The 18,551-nt window shown below is 58.3% G+C and overlaps 1 long non-coding RNA gene, 10 other non-coding genes and 1 pseudogene across 11 annotated transcripts; all 12 read right to left on the bottom strand.

Moving 5' to 3' along the window:
• Positions 1-68: 68 nt before the first annotated feature.
• Positions 69-149, bottom strand: LOC135271113 (small nucleolar RNA SNORD115). Its single transcript, XR_010339226.1, has one exon. It is a non-coding gene; the product is annotated as a small nucleolar RNA SNORD115 (small nucleolar RNA).
• Positions 150-1,962: 1,813 nt separating this feature from the next.
• On the bottom strand, positions 1,963-2,044 carry LOC135271219 (small nucleolar RNA SNORD115). Its single transcript, XR_010339322.1, has one exon. It is a non-coding gene; the product is annotated as a small nucleolar RNA SNORD115 (small nucleolar RNA).
• A 1,820-nt stretch (positions 2,045-3,864) lies between these two features.
• Positions 3,865-3,946, bottom strand: LOC135271206 (small nucleolar RNA SNORD115). The gene has a single exon (XR_010339309.1). It is a non-coding gene; the product is annotated as a small nucleolar RNA SNORD115 (small nucleolar RNA).
• A 1,158-nt stretch (positions 3,947-5,104) lies between these two features.
• On the bottom strand, positions 5,105-7,261 carry LOC105722696 (uncharacterized). The gene is made up of 3 exons (XR_002479221.2): positions 6,896-7,261; positions 5,533-5,664; positions 5,105-5,148 (listed from the first exon to the last, which is right to left on the bottom strand). It is a non-coding gene; the product is annotated as an uncharacterized LOC105722696 (long non-coding RNA).
• LOC135271212 (small nucleolar RNA SNORD115) lies at positions 5,395-5,476 on the bottom strand. Its single transcript, XR_010339315.1, has one exon. It is a non-coding gene; the product is annotated as a small nucleolar RNA SNORD115 (small nucleolar RNA).
• On the bottom strand, positions 7,180-7,261 carry LOC135271181 (small nucleolar RNA SNORD115). The gene has a single exon (XR_010339284.1). It is a non-coding gene; the product is annotated as a small nucleolar RNA SNORD115 (small nucleolar RNA).
• A 1,773-nt stretch (positions 7,262-9,034) lies between these two features.
• On the bottom strand, positions 9,035-9,111 carry LOC135271121 (small nucleolar RNA SNORD115; annotated as a pseudogene).
• A 1,818-nt stretch (positions 9,112-10,929) lies between these two features.
• LOC135271216 (small nucleolar RNA SNORD115) lies at positions 10,930-11,011 on the bottom strand. The gene has a single exon (XR_010339319.1). It is a non-coding gene; the product is annotated as a small nucleolar RNA SNORD115 (small nucleolar RNA).
• A 1,243-nt stretch (positions 11,012-12,254) lies between these two features.
• LOC135271107 (small nucleolar RNA SNORD115) lies at positions 12,255-12,336 on the bottom strand. The gene has a single exon (XR_010339221.1). It is a non-coding gene; the product is annotated as a small nucleolar RNA SNORD115 (small nucleolar RNA).
• Positions 12,337-14,148: 1,812 nt separating this feature from the next.
• On the bottom strand, positions 14,149-14,230 carry LOC135271208 (small nucleolar RNA SNORD115). The gene has a single exon (XR_010339311.1). It is a non-coding gene; the product is annotated as a small nucleolar RNA SNORD115 (small nucleolar RNA).
• A 1,138-nt stretch (positions 14,231-15,368) lies between these two features.
• Positions 15,369-15,450, bottom strand: LOC135271104 (small nucleolar RNA SNORD115). Its single transcript, XR_010339218.1, has one exon. It is a non-coding gene; the product is annotated as a small nucleolar RNA SNORD115 (small nucleolar RNA).
• Positions 15,451-17,241: 1,791 nt separating this feature from the next.
• Positions 17,242-17,323, bottom strand: LOC135271205 (small nucleolar RNA SNORD115). Its single transcript, XR_010339308.1, has one exon. It is a non-coding gene; the product is annotated as a small nucleolar RNA SNORD115 (small nucleolar RNA).
• Positions 17,324-18,551: the final 1,228 nt, after the last annotated feature.

Raw genomic sequence — 18,551 nt, 5'->3', positions numbered from 1 at the left:
AAAATACAGGGGACCTGCCAGGGAACTCCTAATTCCCAGCATCCTCCTCCAAAATTCTCCCCTAGGCTGGGCCTCAGCGTAATCCTATTGAGCATGATTTTTAAGTCATTACCTCTCTTCAGGACATATAAGGTTCTCATCATTGACCCAATTCAGGGCACCTCCTCCTCACACACGCATCCAGTGGGACCCGGATATGCTCACCAAGCTCAATGCAGAAGAGACCAGGGTGCCAGGAGGGCCCCAGCTTCAGCTCATCGGGGGCTGGGCACCTGGCTGATGGCCATTGGCCTGGGGCCACCAGGCTCAAAGCAAGTCTTCCTCAGGGCTCACCTTCTGGAGAGATGGCGGACAGGTGTCCAAACGGTCTCACACCTTTATGTGAGAAAGCAGAGAGGAGGTGCTGGCTCACATATGCTCTCCCTCCATGGACCCATGTGATGGGATTTATATGAAATAATGATGGTCATGGACCCAGGGAACTCTTGGCCCTCCCTACCATTGAACCCTGGAAGAACAGGGTATGTTGGTCACTAAACTTGGGCAAAATGCCCAGGCTGTGTACTACTGCCAGCCCCTGGGGCAACTTTACTGCCCATGCTGGCTCCACTGCATGACCCTGGACCACAACAGAAACCCTGGGCAGTGACTGAGGCCACCAACTTGCTCATGGCCAAACATGGAGCCTGGCCCTGATGCCATATGCTGTTGTTGACCTGGTTGTCACACAACCTTCCCCTGTACAGGGAGGATGCCCAACCAGGTTCCCTCTCCAAGCACACACCAGAAATCACAGCCTGGGGCCCAGGACCCCTGCTTTCTCTGGTGGGTCCTCATCCACACCCAGACACCTGCCAAACACAGAGCTGGGCCACACTCAGACAATCGGGAACCACATGGTGCCCTCTCCTTTCCTTTGGCCCAAGACCTGGCCACCGTGGAGGTGACCCCATGGCTCAGAAGCTGCCTGGACAACAAATTGCTGGGACAGGTCTCTCATGAGGGGGTTTCCAACCTCGGGATGCCACCCTTCCTGCCATTGACCTTGAAGAAGGGATGACCCTCAGTGGCAGGAGGGCTGCACTCTTGCCCAAAGCCCATGAGTCCCAGGGCCTACCTGAGCACCACGAAGCACCAGCCACAGCTCAGCCTTGACCCAACCAGCTGAAGCTACGCTGCCACCCACCAGGCGCAAGAAGGCACCACTGGGATGGCCCACTGCTCAACAGGGTCAGTCCCATTCAGGGCAATGAGTGGCACACAATCCTTGAATCTCCACAGTCCGACCCCATGGGCCCCATTACCCACCCTTCTCTGGGACCAAGAGCCCCCTCGTGATCCCCGTGGCAGCCTGTAACCCCTATTGTCCTGTTCATTTGTCCTGAGCAGTCCTCAAGGACAGACTTGCACACCTAGTATCACCCGGGAGCTTCCCTGGGTGAGACTGAAGGAACCCTTTCCTGCCTGGACCACTGTCACCCCCACAACGGTCCAGGGAAGGTGTCCTCCTTGGGTCAGATTCCCCAGGAAGCCGCACTCCTGAAGGACACCCATCCCTCCAGTGGGGATTCAGGTCGGCTCCCTGAGGAAACCCTCCTGTCCCGAAGGCTGACCCTCGGTGATCCCACGCAGCCCGGCTCACAACCCAAGACACCAGCAGGGTCCACTCACCTATGCCAGTCAATGCCAGGGTGCCCCGCCTGGTTGGAAGAGCTCACTGAAAGACACAAGTGGAGAAGCAGGGCTCAGGGAGGAGCCACCTACGTGCCCCACCCCAGGGAACTGGACCACCAACAGCAAGCCCACACAGGAAGCCTGGGTGGCCTCACAGAGGAGTGCAGAGACAGGGTTGGGCCCCATCCAGATGCCTTTCAGAGCCTCAGGTCTCTAGCCCAACATGCAGTGGTCCTGCTGGGGAACTCATAATTTCCAGCATCCTCTTCCAAAATTCTTACCTAGGCTGGGCCTCAGTGTAATCCTATTGAGCATGATTTTTAAGTCATCACCTCTCTTTAAGACAATACAAGGTTCTCATCATTGACCCAACCCAGGGCATCTCCCACCCCCTACATATGCATCCAGTGGGACCCAGATGTGCTCACCACAGCTCAGTGCAGGAGACCAGGGTTCCAGGAAGGGCCTGAGCTTCAGTGCACCAGGGTCTGACCACCTGGCTGAGGGACACAGGCCCAGGGCCAGCGGGACAGATGCAAGTCTTCCTCCCGGGTCACCACCTGGAGGGACAGGGGACAGGTGTGCAAACAGGTCCTCAGGCCTCCACCCAGGAAAGGGGGCAGGGATGCTGACACACACAGGCTCTCTCTCCCCATGAACTCATGAGATAGGATACACGTAAAATAGTGACAGTCATAATCACAGGGAACCCTTGGCCCTCCCTGTGACTTAACCGTGGAAGAACAGCACAGGCAGGTCACAGAGTTCAAGGAAGACGCCCAGGCGGCACTCTACTACAGGATCCTGGAGCACCTTCACTGCCACACCAGCTCCCCTACCCAATTCTGGGCTGCACTGGGACCACCGGGCAAGGCCAGCACCTCCAAGCAGCTCGCAGCAAACCAAGGAGGGTGGCCTGGACGCCACATGCCTCTGTAGACCTGGCAGTCGCAAGGCCTGCCCCTGGGCATGGAATGCACCTGTCTAGGCACCCTCTACAAGCTCACACCAGAAATTGCATCCTGGGGCCCCAGGGACACATGCCTTCTCTGGTGGGTCCCCATTCATGCACCACACACCTCCCAAACACAGAGCTGGGCCATGCTCAGCCAATCAGGGGCCACATGATGTCCTCTCCTTTCCTTAAGTTCAGGATCCCACCAACTGGGAGATGACCTCATGGCTCAGAAGCAGCCTGGGTAGCAAATTGCAGGCACAGAACTCTTGACAGTGGCCTTCCACCATAGGATGCCACCTTTCCGGCCATGCCACTATGGTGTGGGATGACCTCTAGTGCAACGTGGGCTGCACCCTTGGCCCAAAGTCCACAATCCCCAGGACCAACCACCAAGTGACTGCCAGAGCTCAGCCTTGACCCAACCCCACTCAGGTGATGCCACCCCCACCATGCTCAAGGAGGCACCACTGTGATGCCCCACTGCTCAACAGGGTAGGTCCCATCAGGGCCATGGGTTGAGCCCGACCTCTGAATCTTCACGACCTGACTCTGTAAGCCCAATCACCCTGCCCCTTGCAAGCCTCAGGGACTGAGAGATCCCACATAAAACCTATAACCCCCCGAGACCCTGTGGACCCCCTCATGTGTCCTAGGCAGGTCTCCAGGCCTGACCCATGCACGAAGTCTAAGCTAGGAGCCGCACTGCATTGGGTTGAAGGAACCCTTTCCTGCCTGGACCTCCATAACCTCTGCAGCGTTTAGAGATGGTGTCCTTATTGGTATCAATTTCCAAAAAAGCCACCCTCCTAGAGAAGCCATCCGTCCCGTCCCTGGTGGGGATTCAGGGTGGCTCCCTAAGGAAACCCTTGTTGACTGAAGAGTGACCTTCAGCGACCCCCCCGGTGGCCTGGCTCATGGCCCATGACCCCAGCAGGATCCACTCACCTATGCCACCCGAGGCCACAGGCCTACCTGGCAGAAGAGCTCACTGAAAGACACAGAGGAGAAAGAGGCTCAGGGAGGAACCACCAACTGCCCAGCCCCCAGGGAACCGGAGTGCCAACACCAAGCCCGCACATGGAGCCTGGGCTGCCACATGGAGGAGTGCAGAGACAGGGTTGGGCACCCCAGAGATGCCCTTCAGGGCCTGGAGGACTCCAGCCCAAAATACAGTGGCCCTGCCAGGGGACCTTGGGATCCCAGCATTCTCTTCCAAAATTCTCCCCTAGGCTGGGCCTCAGTGTAATCCTATTGAGCATGATTTTTAAGTCATCAACTCTCTTCAGGACAATATAAGGTTCTCATCATTGACCCAGCTCAGGGCCCCCTCCACCCGTGGGTGCATCCAGCAAGACCCGGATGTGCTCACCACAGCTCAGTGCAGGAGACCAGGGTTCCAGGAAGGGCCTGAGGTTCCACGTACCAAGGGATGGGCACCTGACTGATAATAACTCAGCCAGGGCCAGTGGGCCCAATGAAAGTTTTCCTCCAGTCTCACCACCTGGGGGACAGAAGCAGACATGTGTCCAAATAGAATCTCAGCCCTCCATGTGGGGAAGAGGGTGGGAAGGTGCCTGCTCATGCCTGCTCTCCCACTACGGACCCATGTGATTGGTATTCAAGTGAAACACTGACATGTCATGGATGTGGGGGAACCTCAGCCCTCCCCACCATCGAACCCTGGAAGGACAGGGCAGGCAGGTCATAGGATTTGAGCAACATGCCCTGGCTGCACCCTACTGCATGCCCTGGAGCACCTCCACTGCCCACGCCAGCTCCCACGCACAAGTCTGGGCTGCACTGGGACCACTGAGCAGGGTCAGGGCCACCAACCAACTCACAGCAAACCAAGGAGAGTGACCTGGATGCCACGTGCCACTGTAGACCTGGCAGTCACATAGCCCACGATTCCCAGGGCCAACCACCAGGTGACTGCCAGAGCTCAGCCTTGACCCAACCCCACTCAGGCCATGCAGCCTCCATCATGCTCAAGGAGGTGCCACTGGGATGGCCCATTGCTCAACAGGGTTGGTCCCATTCAGGGCCATGGGTTGAGCCCGATCCTTGAATCTTCATGGCCTGATTCTGGAAGCCAGATCACCCACACCCTGCCCACCGCAAGCCTCAGGGACAGAGAGCTCCCGCATAACACCCACAACCCCTAGAGAAACTGTAGACCCCTTATGTGGCCTGGGCAGTCCACCAAGCCTGACCTGTGCACCAAGTCTCAGTTAGGAGCTTCACTGTGTTGGGTTGAAGGAACCCTTTCCTGCCTGGACCTCTGTTACCCCTGCAGGGCTTCAGGAAAGGTGTCTTTCTTGGGATCAATTCCCCAGGAAGCAGCCTTCCTGGAGAAATCATCTGTCCCTGGTGGGGATTCAGGTCAGCTCTCTAAGAAAACCCTTGTGGCCTAAAGGGTCACCACCCCTGTGGCCTGGCTCATGGCCCATGACCCCAGCAAGATCCACTCACCTTTGCTGCTGAAGGCCAGGGACCCGTCTGGGCAGAAGAGCTCACTGAAAGACACAGGGGAGAATGGGGGGCTCAAGGAAGAGCTGCCAACCTGCCCAACCCCAGGGAATCGGAGTGCCAACACCAAGCCCGCACACAGAGCCTGGGCTGCCACAAGGAAGAGCACAGAGACAGCGTTGGGCACCCTGTAGATGCCCTTCAGGGACTTGAGGTCTACAGCCAAAAACACAGTGGCCCTGCCAGGGCACCTCAAGATCCCAGCGTCCTCTTCCAAAATTCTCACCTAGGCTGGGCCTCAGCGTAATCCTATTGAGCATGAATTTTAAGTCATCATCTCTCTTCAGGACAGTATAAGGTTCTCATCATTGACCCAACTCAGGGCACCCCCCTCCCCACATATGCAACCAGCGGGACCCGGATGTGCTCACCAAGCTCAATGCAGGACCCCAGGACACCAGGAAAGGTCTGAGCTTCAGCACAGCAAGGGCTGGGCACCTGACTGACAACCACTCACCAGGCGCCAGTGGGGCCCAATGAAAGTCTTCCGCCCATCTCAGCATCTAGGGAACAGAAGGTGGACATGTGTCGAAATGGAACCTTAAGTCTCCTTGCCGGGAAGAGGGTGGGAAGTGCCTGCTCATGCCTGCTCTCCCACTGTGGACCCATGTGATGGCATCCATGTGAAACCTTCACATGTCATGGATGCGGGGGAACCTTGGCCCCCACCCTTGAACCCTGGAAGGACAGGGCAGGGAGGTCACTGGGCTTGGGCAAGATGCCCTGGCTGCACCCTACTGCAGTCACCTAAGCACCTCCACTGCCCACAACAGCGGCCTCACACAACTCCATGGCTGTACCGGCCTCCTGGGTGTGGACAAGGCCACCTACTATCTCACGGCCGACCAAGAAGACTGGCTCTGACAGCACACACTGTCCATTTGGCAGTCGCAGAGCCTGCCCCTGTGTGTGGAGGGCAAGCACCCAGGGCCCACTCCACAACACACTGGAAATCACAGCCTGGAGCCAAGGGCCTTGTGGGTTCTCTGGTGGGTCCCCATCTCTGCCCCATACAACACCTCCCCACACAGAGTGGGCCACACTGAGCCAGTCAGGGGACACATGATGTCTTCTCCTTTCTAAGACCTCCTCCACCCGGAGATGACACCATATACTCAGAAGCAGCCTGGATGGAAAATTTCTGGGACAGGTCCTTCCACAGCAGGCCTCCCCACCTCAGGAGGACACCACACTGCCACTCACCCACAAGGAAGAGGTGACCCCAGTGGGACATGGGCTGCACCCTTGGCCCAAAGCCCAAGACTCCCAGCCCTATCAGGCACCTGAGCCAATCTGAGGGAAACAGCACTGCCCCCCACTTGGCTCAAACAGGCACCACTGGGATGACCCATTGCTTAATATGTTTGGTCCCATTCAGGGCCATGGGTTTGGTGCGATCCTTGAAAATCGGCAGCCTGACCCCATGGGCTGAATCACACACCCTTCCCCAAGGTCAGAGAGCCCCCGATCCTTGTGTCCTAGAGGCCTGACCTGAGCACTGAGTCTTAGCAGGGCACTGCCCTGCGTGGGGCTGAGAAAACCCTTTACTGCCTGGACCATTCAGGGAAAGTATCCTCCTTGGGTCTGATTCCCAAGAAAGCCTCTCTCCTGGAGGACCCATCCCAGGCCGGGATTCAGGTCAGCTCCTGAGGAAACCCTTGTGGCTGAGGGGTGACCCTTGGCAAACCCACACAGCCTGGCTAATGGCCCGTGACCCCAGCAGGATCCACTCACCTATGCTGGTCAATGCCAGGGGCTCTGCTGGGCAGAAGATATCACTGAAAGACACAGGGAAGAATGGGGGCTCAGGAAAGACTCAGCAAGGTGCCCTGTCCCCTGGTAATGAAAGCACCCAAACCAAGCCCAAATAGTGAGACTGGGCTGCCTCACGGAGGAGCAGAGACAGTGTTGGGCACCCCCAAAGATGCTGTTCAGGGCCTTAAGGTCTCAGTCCGAAACACAATGGCCCTGCAGGGGACCCTACAATCCCAGTATCCTTCCAAAATTCTCATTAGGCTGGGCCTCAGCGTAATCCTATTGAGCATGATTTTTAAGTCATCACCTCTCTTCAGGACAATATAAGGTTCTCATCATTGACCCAACCCAGGGCACCCACACACACACTCCATGCATGCATCCAGGTGGACCTGGATGGGCTCACCACAGCTCAGTGCAGGCGTCCAGGACGACAGGAAAGGCCTGAGCTGAGGGACACGGGCCCAGGGCCAGCGGGCCAGATGCAAATCTTTGTCCAGGGTCACCATCTGGAGGGGTGGGGGACAGGTATCCAAACAGGGCCTCAGGCCTTCATGCAGGATAGTGGGCAGGGGTGCTGGCTCACACAGGCTCGCTCTCCATGGACTCATGAGATGGGATCCATGTAAAATAGTGACAGTCATGATCATGGGGAATTCATGGCCCTGCCTGCCACTGAACCCTAAAAAAACAAGGCAGGTGGCTCCCAGGATTCAAGAAACACACCCAGGCTGCACCCTACTGCAGGCCCCTGGAGCACCTCCACTGCCCATGCCAGCTCCCCCGTACGACTCTGTGCTGCACTGCGACCACTGGTCGGGGCCAGGGCCACCAACCAGCTCACGGCAAACCAAGGAGGGTAGCCTGGACGCCACATGCCACTGCAGTCCTGGCAGTCACATGGCCTGCACCTGTCCAGGCGCCTTCTACAAGCTCACACCAGAAATCACAGCCTGGGTCCCCAGGGACATGTGCCTTCTCTAGTGGGCCCCATTCATGCACCACACACCTCCCAAACACAGAGCTGGGCCACGCTCGGCCAAACAGGGGCCACATCATGTCCACTCCTTTCCTTTGGCTCAAGACCCCACCACCTTGGAGGTGACCCACGGCTCAGAAGCAGCCTACGCAGCAAATTGCCAGCCCAGGACCTTGGACGGTGCACCTTCTACCACAGGATGCCACCCTTCTGGCCACTCCACTTTGGGGAGGGATGACCTCCAGCAGAATGCCAGCTGCACCTTGGCCCAAAGCTCACGATTCCCAGGGCCAACTGGCAGGTGACTGCCAGAGCTCATCCTTGACCCAACTCTACCAAGGCCACACCGCCCTCACCATGCTCAATGAGGCACCACTTGGATGGCCCATTGCTCAACAAGGTTGGTCCCATTCAGGGCCATGTGTTGATCCCAAACCTTGAATCTTCATAGCCTGACTCAATAGCTTGATCACCCACACCCTGCCCCATGCAAGCCTCAGAGACGGAGAGCTCCTGCATAACACCCATAACCCCCAGAGACCCTGTGGACCCCCTTATGTGGCCTGGGCAGTCCTCTAGACCTGACCCATGCACCAAGTCTCGGCTAGGAGCTGCACTGCATTGGGTTGAAACAACCCTTTCCTGCCTGGACCTCCGTTACCCCTGCAGGGCTTCAGGGAAGGTGTCCTTCTTGGGATCAATTTCCAAGGAAGCCGCCCTCCTGGAGAAACCATCCGTCCCTGGTGGGGATTCAGGTCAGCTCTCTAAGAAAACCCTCATGGCCTGAAGTGTGATCCTCAGTGATCCCCCCGCTGAATGGCTCATGGTACATGACCCCAGCAGGATCCACTCACCTATGCCACTCAAGAACAGGAGCCTACCTGGGCAGAAGAGCTCACTGAAAGACACAGGGGAGAACGGGGGCTCAGGAAGAAGTCGCCAGAGTGCCCCGTCCCGGGGTAAAGGGTGCGCTGACACCAAGACACATACTGAGCCTCGGTGCCTCATGGAGGAGCAAAGATAGGGTTAGGCCCCCTCCAGATGCCCTTGAGAGCCTCCAGGTCTCGAGCCCAAAATACAGTGGTCCTGCCGGGGAACTCCCAATTCCCAGCATCCTCTTCAAAATTCTCACCTAGGTTGGGCCTCAGCGGGCCTGAGCATGATTTTTAAGTCATCACATCTCTTCAAAACAATGTAAGGTTCTCATCATCGACCCAACCCAGGGCACCCTCTCCCTGCACACGCACCCAGTGGGACCCGGATGTGCTCACCACAGCTCAATGCAGAAGACCAGGGCGCCCAGAAGGGCCCACGCTTCAGTGCACCAGGGGCTGGGCACCTGGCTGACGGTCTCTGGCCTGGGGCCACTGGGCCCAATACAAGTCTTCCTCAGGGCTCAACATCTGGGGAAAGAGGATTAGGACAGGTGTCCAAACACAACCTCACACCTCCATGGGGGTAGAAGGGGGCGCGTGGCAGCTCAGGGATGCTCGCCTTCCGTGGGCCCATGTGATGAGATCCAAGTGGAACACTGGCCTGTCACGGACACAAGGCACCCTGTGCGCTCTGAGCCAGTGAATAATGAAAGGCCAGGGAAGGCAGGTCACTGGGCTCAGGCAAGAAGCCCCGGGTATGCCTTACTGCAGGCCCCACAGGCACCTCGACTGCCCATGCCATCTCCTCTGCATGACACCAGGGTCACGCCAGGTCTACTAGGCACAGGCCAAGGCCACCAATCAGCTCATGGCCAACCAAGGAGGCTGGCTCAGATGCCAGATGCCGCTGCAAAGCTGGCAGTCGCATAGCCTGTCCCTGTTCACTGTGGGCACTCATCCAGGTGCCCTATCCCAGCACGTCCTGGAACTCGCAACCTGGTGTCCCAGGGCCACATGCTTTCTCTGGTGGGTCCAATCCATGCCCCACACACCTCTAGCACAGAGCAGGGCCACACTCGGCTAATCGGGAACACATGGTAACTTCTCCTTGGACCCAAGACCCGCTACCCTGGAGGTGACCGCATGGCTCAGAAGCAGCATGGGCGGCATATTCCAGAGATGAGACCCTCGAGAGCAGTCCTTCCACCTCAGGAGGCCACCCTTCCCGACACTCGTCCACGGGGAAGGGGTCACTTCCAGCCACAGGGAAGGGGAAATCCTCAACAGGACATGGGCTGACCCCTTGGCCTAAAGCTAACGAGTCTATGGCCGGACAGCAACACCACAGGCACCGGCCGGAGCTCAGTCTTGACCCAAACCTAGGGAAACAGCACCACCCACTCCAGGCTCAAAGAGGCGCCACGGGATGGCACATTGCTCAACAGGGTCGGTCCCATTCAGGGCAGTAAGTCCTGTGCAATCCTTGAATCTCTGCAGCTAGACTCCATGGGTCCTATGCCCACCTTCCTCCAGGAATGGAGAGCTCCTCTGTGACCCCATGGCGTCCTGCAGCCCCTGTGGCTACCTTCATGTGGCTTGGTCAGTCCTCAAGGCCAGACTAGCACACCAAGACTCAGCTGGGGGCTGCCCTGCATGAGATGGAAGGAACCCTCTCCTGCCTGGACCACCGTCATCCCTGCAGAGCTCTGGGGAAGATGCCCTGGGTTCTGATTCCCCAGGAAGCTGCCCTCCTGGAGGACCAATGCTCCCTCCACAGTGCAGATTCTGGTAGGCTGCCTGAGGAAACCTTCCTGCCCCAAAGGCCGACCCTTGCTGACCCCACGTGGCCTGGCTGATGGCCCATGACCTGCAGGACCACTCACCTATGCCGGTCAATGTCTGGGGGCCCAACCTGGGTGGAAGAGCTCACTGAAAGACACAAGGGGAGATTGGGGGCTCATGGAACCAGAGCGCAGACACCAAGCCCACACGGGCAGTCTGGGCTGCTTCACAGAGGAGCGCAGAGACAAAGCTGCCCTCATCCCTGCCCCGGCCCCGAGATGCCGTTCAGGGCCTCAAGGTCTCCAGCCAAAAACACAATGTCCCTGCCAGGGGACCTCGGGATCCCAGCATCCTCTTCCAAAATTCTCCCCTAGGCTGGGCCTCAGCGTAATCCTATTGAGCATGATTTTTAAGTCATCAACTCTCTTCAGGACAATATAAGGTTCTCGTCATCGACCCAACCCAAAGTACCTCTGACCCCACACATGCATCCAGCGGGACCCAGATGTGCTCACCACAGCTCAGTGCAGGAGACCAGGGCACCAGGAATGGCTGAGCTTCAGTGCACCAAGGGCTGGGCACCTGGATGATGACCACTGACCTGGGGCCAGCCCCAAGGCAAGTCTTCCTCCAGGGTCACTATCCGGGGGACAGAAGGAGGACATGTGTCCAACCAAGGGCTCAGGCCTCCATACGGGGAAGGGGATTGGGGGTGCCAGCTCATGCCTGCTCTCTCTCCATAGACCCATGTAATGGCATCCATGTGAAACACTGATGCGTCACGGATAGGGGTCCCTTTGCCCTCCTAGACACCGAACCCTGGAAGGATAGGAAAGGCAGGTTACCGGGCTTGGGCAAAATGCCCAGGCTGAGCCCTACTGCAGGGCCCTGGAGCACCTCCACTGCCCACGCCAGCTTCCCTACACTTCCCAGGTCAGATCGCAACCCCCGGGCAGGAGCCAGGGCCACCAACCAGTGCAGAGCAACTGCAGAGGCTGGCTCTGAAGCCAGGTGCTGCTGTAGACCCAGCAGACACACAGCCCACCCCTGTGCAAGGAGGGTGTCCAGGCTCCCTCTCTAAGCACGCACCACAAATCGCAGCCTGGGGATGCCCTCATGTGGCCTTGGCAGTCCTCCAGGCCAGACCCTAGCACCAAGCCTGAGCTGGGAGATGTTCTATGTGGGGCTGAAGGAACCCTGTCCTGCCTGGACCACGGTCACCCCTGCAGGGCTTCAGGGAAGGTGTCCTCCCTGGGTCAGATTCCCAAAGAGACGGCCCTGCTGGAGAACCAATCCCTCCCCGGTGGGGATTCAGGTTTTCTCCTTAAGGAAACCCTCCTGTCCTGAAGACTGACCCTCAGTGACCCCAGGTGGCCAGGCTCATGGCCCACGAGCCCAGCAGGATCCACTCACCTATGCTGCTCAAGGCCAGGGGCCCTGCTGGGCAGAAGAGCTCACTGAAAGACATAAGTGGAGAACAGGGGCTCAGGAAGGAGCCACCCTCGTGTCCCCTCCCGGCAAACTGGAGCGCTGACACCAAGCCCGCACAGGGAGCCTGGGGACCCTTACAAAGGAGCTCAGAGACAGGGCTGAGATCCCTACAGATGCCCTTCAGGGCCTCCAGGTATCCAACCCAAAATACAGTGGCCTTTCTGGGGACCTCTGGATCCCAGAATCTTCTTCCAAAATTCTCACCTAGGCTGGGCCTCAGCGTAATCCTATTGAGCATGATTTTTAAGTCATCACCTCTCTTCAGAGAAATAGAAGGTTCTCATCATCGACCCAACCCAGGGCACCCCCTCCCTGCTTAGGCATCCATCAGGACCCAGATGGGCTCACCCAAGCTCAATGAGGAGATCAGGGTGACAGGAAGGGCCTGAGTTTCAGTGTAACAGGGGCTGGGCACCCGCCTGATGGCCACTGGCCTGGGGACAGCAGGCCCAACTCAAGTCTTCTTCCGGGGTCACCATCTGGGGGAACAGGAAGAAAACAGGTGTCTGAACACAACCTTACCCCTCCACGGGGCAGAAGGTGGGGTGTGCCGGCTTAGGAATGCTCACCTTCCATGGCCCCATGTGATGGAGTCCATGTGGAACTGGCCCATCACGGATGCAGGGCACCCTGTGCTCTCTCTGCCTCTGAACCCTGAAAGGACAGGGCAGGTGGGTCACTGGGCTCAGGCTAGAAGTGAGGGCTGAGCCCTACTGCAGGCCCACAAGCACCTCCACTGCACATGCCACCTCCCCCAGATGATCCCTGGGACACCCCAGGACTACTGGGCACAGGCCAGGACCACCAACCAGCTCACGGTCAACCAAGGAGGCTGGCCCAGATGCCAGATGCTGCTGTAGAGCTGGCAGTCACATAGCCTGTCCCTGTGCGTGGTAGGTACCCACCCAGGTGCCGTATCCAAGCACATCCTGGAAATCGCAACCTGGGGTCCCAGGATCATGAGCTTTCCCTGTGGGTCTCCATCCATGCCCCTCACACCTCGAAAACACAGAGCCTGGCCACTCAGCTAATCGGGGCACAGTGCCCTCTCCTATCCTCGGGCCCAAGACCTGCCATTCTGGAGGTGACTCCATGGCTCAGAAGCAGCATGGGCAGCAAATGGCCAGGATGAGACCCTCAATAGCAGGCCTTCCCACCTCAGGAGGCCACCCTTCCCGACACTTGCTCACAGAGAAGGGTAACTTCCAGCCACAGGGAAGGAGACTTCCAACAGGACGTGGACTAGCCCTTCAGCCCAAAGCCCACGAGTCCAAGGGCCAGACTGCAGCACCACCATGCGCTGGCCAGAGCTCACCCTTGACCTAACCCCAGTGAAACAGCACTGCTCCCCTCCAGGCTCGAAGACGCCCATGGGATGGCCCACTGATCAACAGGGTCGGTCCCAATCAGCGCCATGCATCAGGCATGATGCTTGCATCTCTGCAGCTCACCTCCATGGGCCCTATCACCCACCTTTCTCCAGGGATGGCAAGCTCCTGTGTAATCACCATGGTGCCCCCTGTCATATGGCCAGGACAGTCGTCCAGTCCAGACCCGAGCACTGAGACTCAGCTGGGAGCTGCCCCAGGTGGAACTGAAGGGACCCTTTCCTGCCTGGACCACCATCACCTCTGCAGGGCTTCAGGGAAGGCGTCCTCCTTGGGTCCTGTTCCCCAGGAAGCTGCCCTTGTGGAGAACCCATCCCTCCCAAGTGGGGATTCAGGCTGACTCCCCGAAGAAACCCTTCTTTCCCGAAGGCTGACCCCTGGTGACCCCACGCAGCCTGACTCACGGCCCATGACTCCAGCAGAATGCACTCACCTATGCAGTCAATGCCAGGGGGCCCTCCTGGGCAGAAGAGCTCACTGAAAGACACAGGGAGAACAGGGCTCACGGAGGAGCCACCAATGTGACCCGCCCCCAGGAACTGTAGTGCCAACACCAAGCCTGCACAGGGAGCCTGGGCTGCCTCACGGAGGAGCACAGACACAGGGTTGGGCCCCCCAGATGCCCTTCAGGGTCTCCAAGTATCCAGTCCAAAATACAGTAACTCTGCCAGAGACCTGGGCATCCCAGCATCCTCTTCCAACATTCTCCCCTAATCTGGGCCTCAGTGTAATCCTATTGAGCATGATTTTTAAGTCATCACCTCTCTTCAGGACAATGTAAGGTTCTCATCATTGACCCAACTCAAGGCACCCCCCTCCCCACACAGGCATCCAGTGGGACCCGGATGGGCTCACCACAGCTCAGTGCAGGAGACCAGGGAGCCAGGAAGAGCCCAATCTTCAGGACGCTGGGGACTGGACACCTGGCTGACAGACACTGGCCTGGGGCCATTGGGCTCAATGCAATGTCGCCCAGGCCACCATCTGCAGCGACAGAGGAAAGGTGTACGAACAGAACCTCATGCCTCCATGCGGGAAAGTGGGCAGGGGCTGCTGGCACACACTGAACCACAGAAAGACAGGGCTGGCTGGTCACTGGGCTCAGGCAAGAGGCCCAGGCTGCACCCTACAGCAAGCCCCTGGAGCACCTCCACTGCCCACGCCAGCTTCCCTGCACTTCCTGGGCTGCACTGCCACCCCTGGGTGGGGCCAGGACTACCAACCAGTTCAGGTCAATCAAGGATGCTGGCCCTGAAGCCAGGTGCCGCTGCAGACCCACTGATACACAGCCTGCCCCTGTGCCAGGAGGGTGCCTGCTCAGGCTCCCTCTTCAGGCACTCATCGGAAATCACAAGCTGGGGCCCCCTCATGTAACCTGGGCAGTCCTCCAGGCCAGACCCTAGCACCGAGTATCAGCTAGGAGCTGCCCTGCATGCAACTAATGGAATCCTTTCCTGCCTAGACCACGGTCACCCCTGCAGGGCTTCAGGGAAGGTATCCTCCTTGGGTCAGATTCCCAAGGAGGCGGCCCTGCTGGAGAACCAATCCCTCCCCAGTGGGGATTCAGGTTTTCTCCCTGAGGAAACCCTCCTGTCCTGAAGGCTGACCCTCAGTGACCCCATGTGGCCTGGCTCATGGCCCATGAGCCCACAGGATCCACTCACCTATGCTGCTCAAGGCCAGGGGCCCTGCTGGGCAGAAGAGCTCAATAAAAGATACAAGGGGATAACAGGGACTCAGGGAGGAGTCACCAATGTGACCTCCCCCGTGGAACCAGAGCACCGACACCAAGCCCGCACAGAGAACTGGGCTGCCTCACAGAGGAGTGCAGACAGGGTTGGGCCCCTGCAAATGCCCTTCAGGGCCTCCAGGTCTCCAGGCCAAAATACAGCGGCCCTGCTGGGCCAGCGTCCTCTTCCAAAATTCTCGCCTAGGCTGGGCCTCAGCGTAATCCTATTGAGCATGATTTTTAAGTCATCAACTCTCTTCAAGACAATATAAGGTTCTCATCATCAACCCAACCCAGGGCACCCCCGCCTCCCCTACACAAGCATCCAGCAGGACCCAGATGTGCTCACCACAGCTGAGTGCAGGAGACGAGGGCACCAGGAAGGGCTGAGCTTCAGTGCACTGGGGGCTGGGCACCTGGCTGATGGACACTGGCCCCGGGGACAGCGGGGCCAAGGCAAGTCTTCCTCCAGGCTCACCGTCTCGGAGGACAGAAGGACATGTGTTTAAACAGGGCCTCACGCCTCCATAGAGGGAAGGTAGTGGGGGATGATGGCTCATGCGTGCTCTCCCTCCATGGACCCACGTGATAGGAATACTGACCCATCACAGACTGGGGGGACCCTTGGTCCTCCCCATCACCTAACCCTAGAAGGACAGGGCAGGCGGGTCACTGGGCTCATGGCAGGATTCCCAGGCTGTGCTCTATTGCAGGTCCCACGAACACCTCCACTACTCATGCTGGCTCCCCTGCAGGACACCTGGGCCACTCTGAGATCACTGGACACAGGCCAGGGCAACCAACCAGGTCATGGCCAACCAAGAAGGCTGTCCCGGAAGCCACATTTCACTGCAGACCTGGCAGTCGCATAGCCTATGCCTTGGTGTGGAGGGCACCTGACCAGGGTTCTCTCCAAGTGTGCACCGGAAATCGCAAGCTGGGTCCCCGGGCCACGTGCATTCTCTGGTGGGTCCCCATCCATGCTCTACACACCTCCCAAACACAGAGTCGAACCACACTTGGCCAATCGGGGGACACATGGTGTCTTCTCCTTTCTTTGGGGCCAAGACCCAGCCACCCTGGAGGTGTGTCCATGGCTCAGAAGAAGCTTGGGTGGCAAACTTCCAGGAAAGGACCCTTGACAGTGGGCATTCCCACCTAAGGATGCCACCTTTCCCACTAGTCACCCATGGGGAAAGGGTGACTGCCAGCAGAACGCGAGCTGGCCCCTTTGCCCAAAGCCAACAAGTCCCTGGCCCAGGTGCCAGCCAGAGCTCAGCCTTGACCCAAACCCCTTGAAGTCGCATCGCCCCTCACTAGGCTCAAAGAGGCACCACTGGATGGCCCATGACTCAAAAGCTTGGTCCCATTCAGGGCCATGGGTGGGGCCTGATCCTTAAATCTCCAAAGGCCTGACCCCATGGGCCTGATCTTTCACCTCTCTCTGGGGAAGGAGAGCTCCTGTGTGACCCCGTGGTGCCCCGGACCTCCTATGGACCCCCTCATGTGGCCTGGGCAGTCCCTGAGGCCAGACCTGTGCAGAGGCTCAGCTGGGCACTGCCCCGGGTAGGGTTGAAGGAACCCTTTGCTTCCTGGACCATCATCACTGTGTAGGGCTTCAGAGAAGATATCCTCCTTGGGTCAGACTAGCAAGGAAGCCACCCTCCTAGAGAACCTATCCCTCCCCAGTGGGGATTCAGGTTGGCTCCCTGAAGAAACCCTCCTGTTCCTATGGCTGACCATCAGCAACCCCACGCGGCCTGGATCATGGCCCATGATCCCAGCAGGATCCACTCACCTATGCTGGTCAATGTCAGGACCACCGGGCAGAAGAGTGCACTGAAAGACAAAGGGGAGAATGGGATCAGGGAGGAGCCACCCATGTGCCCCACCCCTAGAGAACCAGAGCCCCAACATATGCCCACAAAGGGAGCCCGCGCTGCCTCATGGAGGAGCACAGAGGCACGCTTGGACTCCCTCCAGAAGCCCTTCAGGGCCTCCAAGTCTCCAGCCCAAAATACAGTAGCCCTGTCAGGAACCTTGGGATCCCAGCGTCCTCTTCCAAAATTCTCCCCTAGGCTGGGCCTCAGTGTAATCCTATTGAGCATGATTTTTAAGTCATCATCTCTCTTCAGGACAATATAAGGTTCTCATCATCGACCCAACCTAGGACACCCCCCACCCCCGCGCATATACCCAGCAGGCCCGGATAGGCTCACCGCAGCTCAGGGCAGGAGACCAGCGCACCGGGGACCGACCCCTGGCCGATGGACACTGGCCCGGGGACACTGGGCCCAACGCGAGTCTTCCTCCGCGGTCACCATCTGGGGGTGACAGGAGTAGGACAGGTGTCCAAACACAACCTCAGCCTCCATGGGAGGAAGGCAACAGGGTGCGTCGGCTCAGGCATGCCCTCCCTCCGTGGACCCATGTGATGGGAACACTGAACTGTCACGGACACGAGGGACCCTTGGCCCTTCCCGCTACCCAAGCCCGGAAGTACGGGGCAGGCGGGTCACTGGGGTCGCGGAGGATGCGCGGGCTGTGCAGCACTGCAGGCCCCCGCGAGCACTTGCGCTGCCCACGCCGGCTCCTCCGCGCCACCCCCGGGGCCGCTCTGGGACCACTCGGCACACGCTAGGGCCACCAGCCAGGTCATGGCCAACCCAGGAGGGTGGCCAGGAACCCACTCGCCGCTGCAGACCTGGCGGTCGCAGAGCCTGCCCCCAGGCCTATCGGGTGCCCCCCCAGGCGTCCTTCCAGGCGCGCACCGGAAACTGCAGCCTGGGGACCGGAAGCCGCGTGGGGTCTGCGGTGGGTCTGCATCCTCGCCTCACACAGCTGTGGAGCTGGTCTGATGTGGGCTCTAGCTCGTATCTTTCCAGCGTGTTTGTGAATACGTTAATGTCTTGCATCTTTTTACTTTTGAAGTGTTTGGAATTCCACACTTTTCATATATATGGATTCATATTTTGTAACTTCTTTATTATTGGCACGTGTCTTCGTTTGTATACAACTACTCCTGTATGTTTTCTAATGTAAGACGTATTTTCTTTTTTGGCAGTTATTCCATTTATATTACCATTGTCAAAATGAACCTTGAATTCTCCCAGTGTTTTTGACCATTTTATGCCTGTCCGCATCTTACCCATTCTACGTATTAAAAAAAAAAATTTTAGCCTGTAATCCCAGCACTTTGGGAGGCCGAGGCGGGTGGATCACGAGGTCAAGAGATCGAGACCGTCCTGGTCAACATGGTGAAACCCCGTCTCTACTAAAGATACAAAAAATTAGCTGGGCATGGTGGCGCGTGCTTGTAATCCCAGCTACTCAGGAGGCTGAGGCAGGAGAATTGCCTGAACCCAGGAGGCGGAGGTTGCGGTGAGCCGAA

The sequence above is a fragment of the Aotus nancymaae genome, unplaced genomic scaffold (assembly GCF_030222135.1).
Source record: "Aotus nancymaae isolate 86718 unplaced genomic scaffold, 86718_ANA_hifiasm-v0.15.2.pri h1tg000075l, whole genome shotgun sequence".
NCBI lineage: Eukaryota > Metazoa > Chordata > Mammalia > Primates > Aotidae > Aotus > Aotus nancymaae.
The sequence above is the reverse complement of the archived record's forward strand: the minus strand, read 5'-3'. Positions and strand labels throughout refer to the sequence as shown.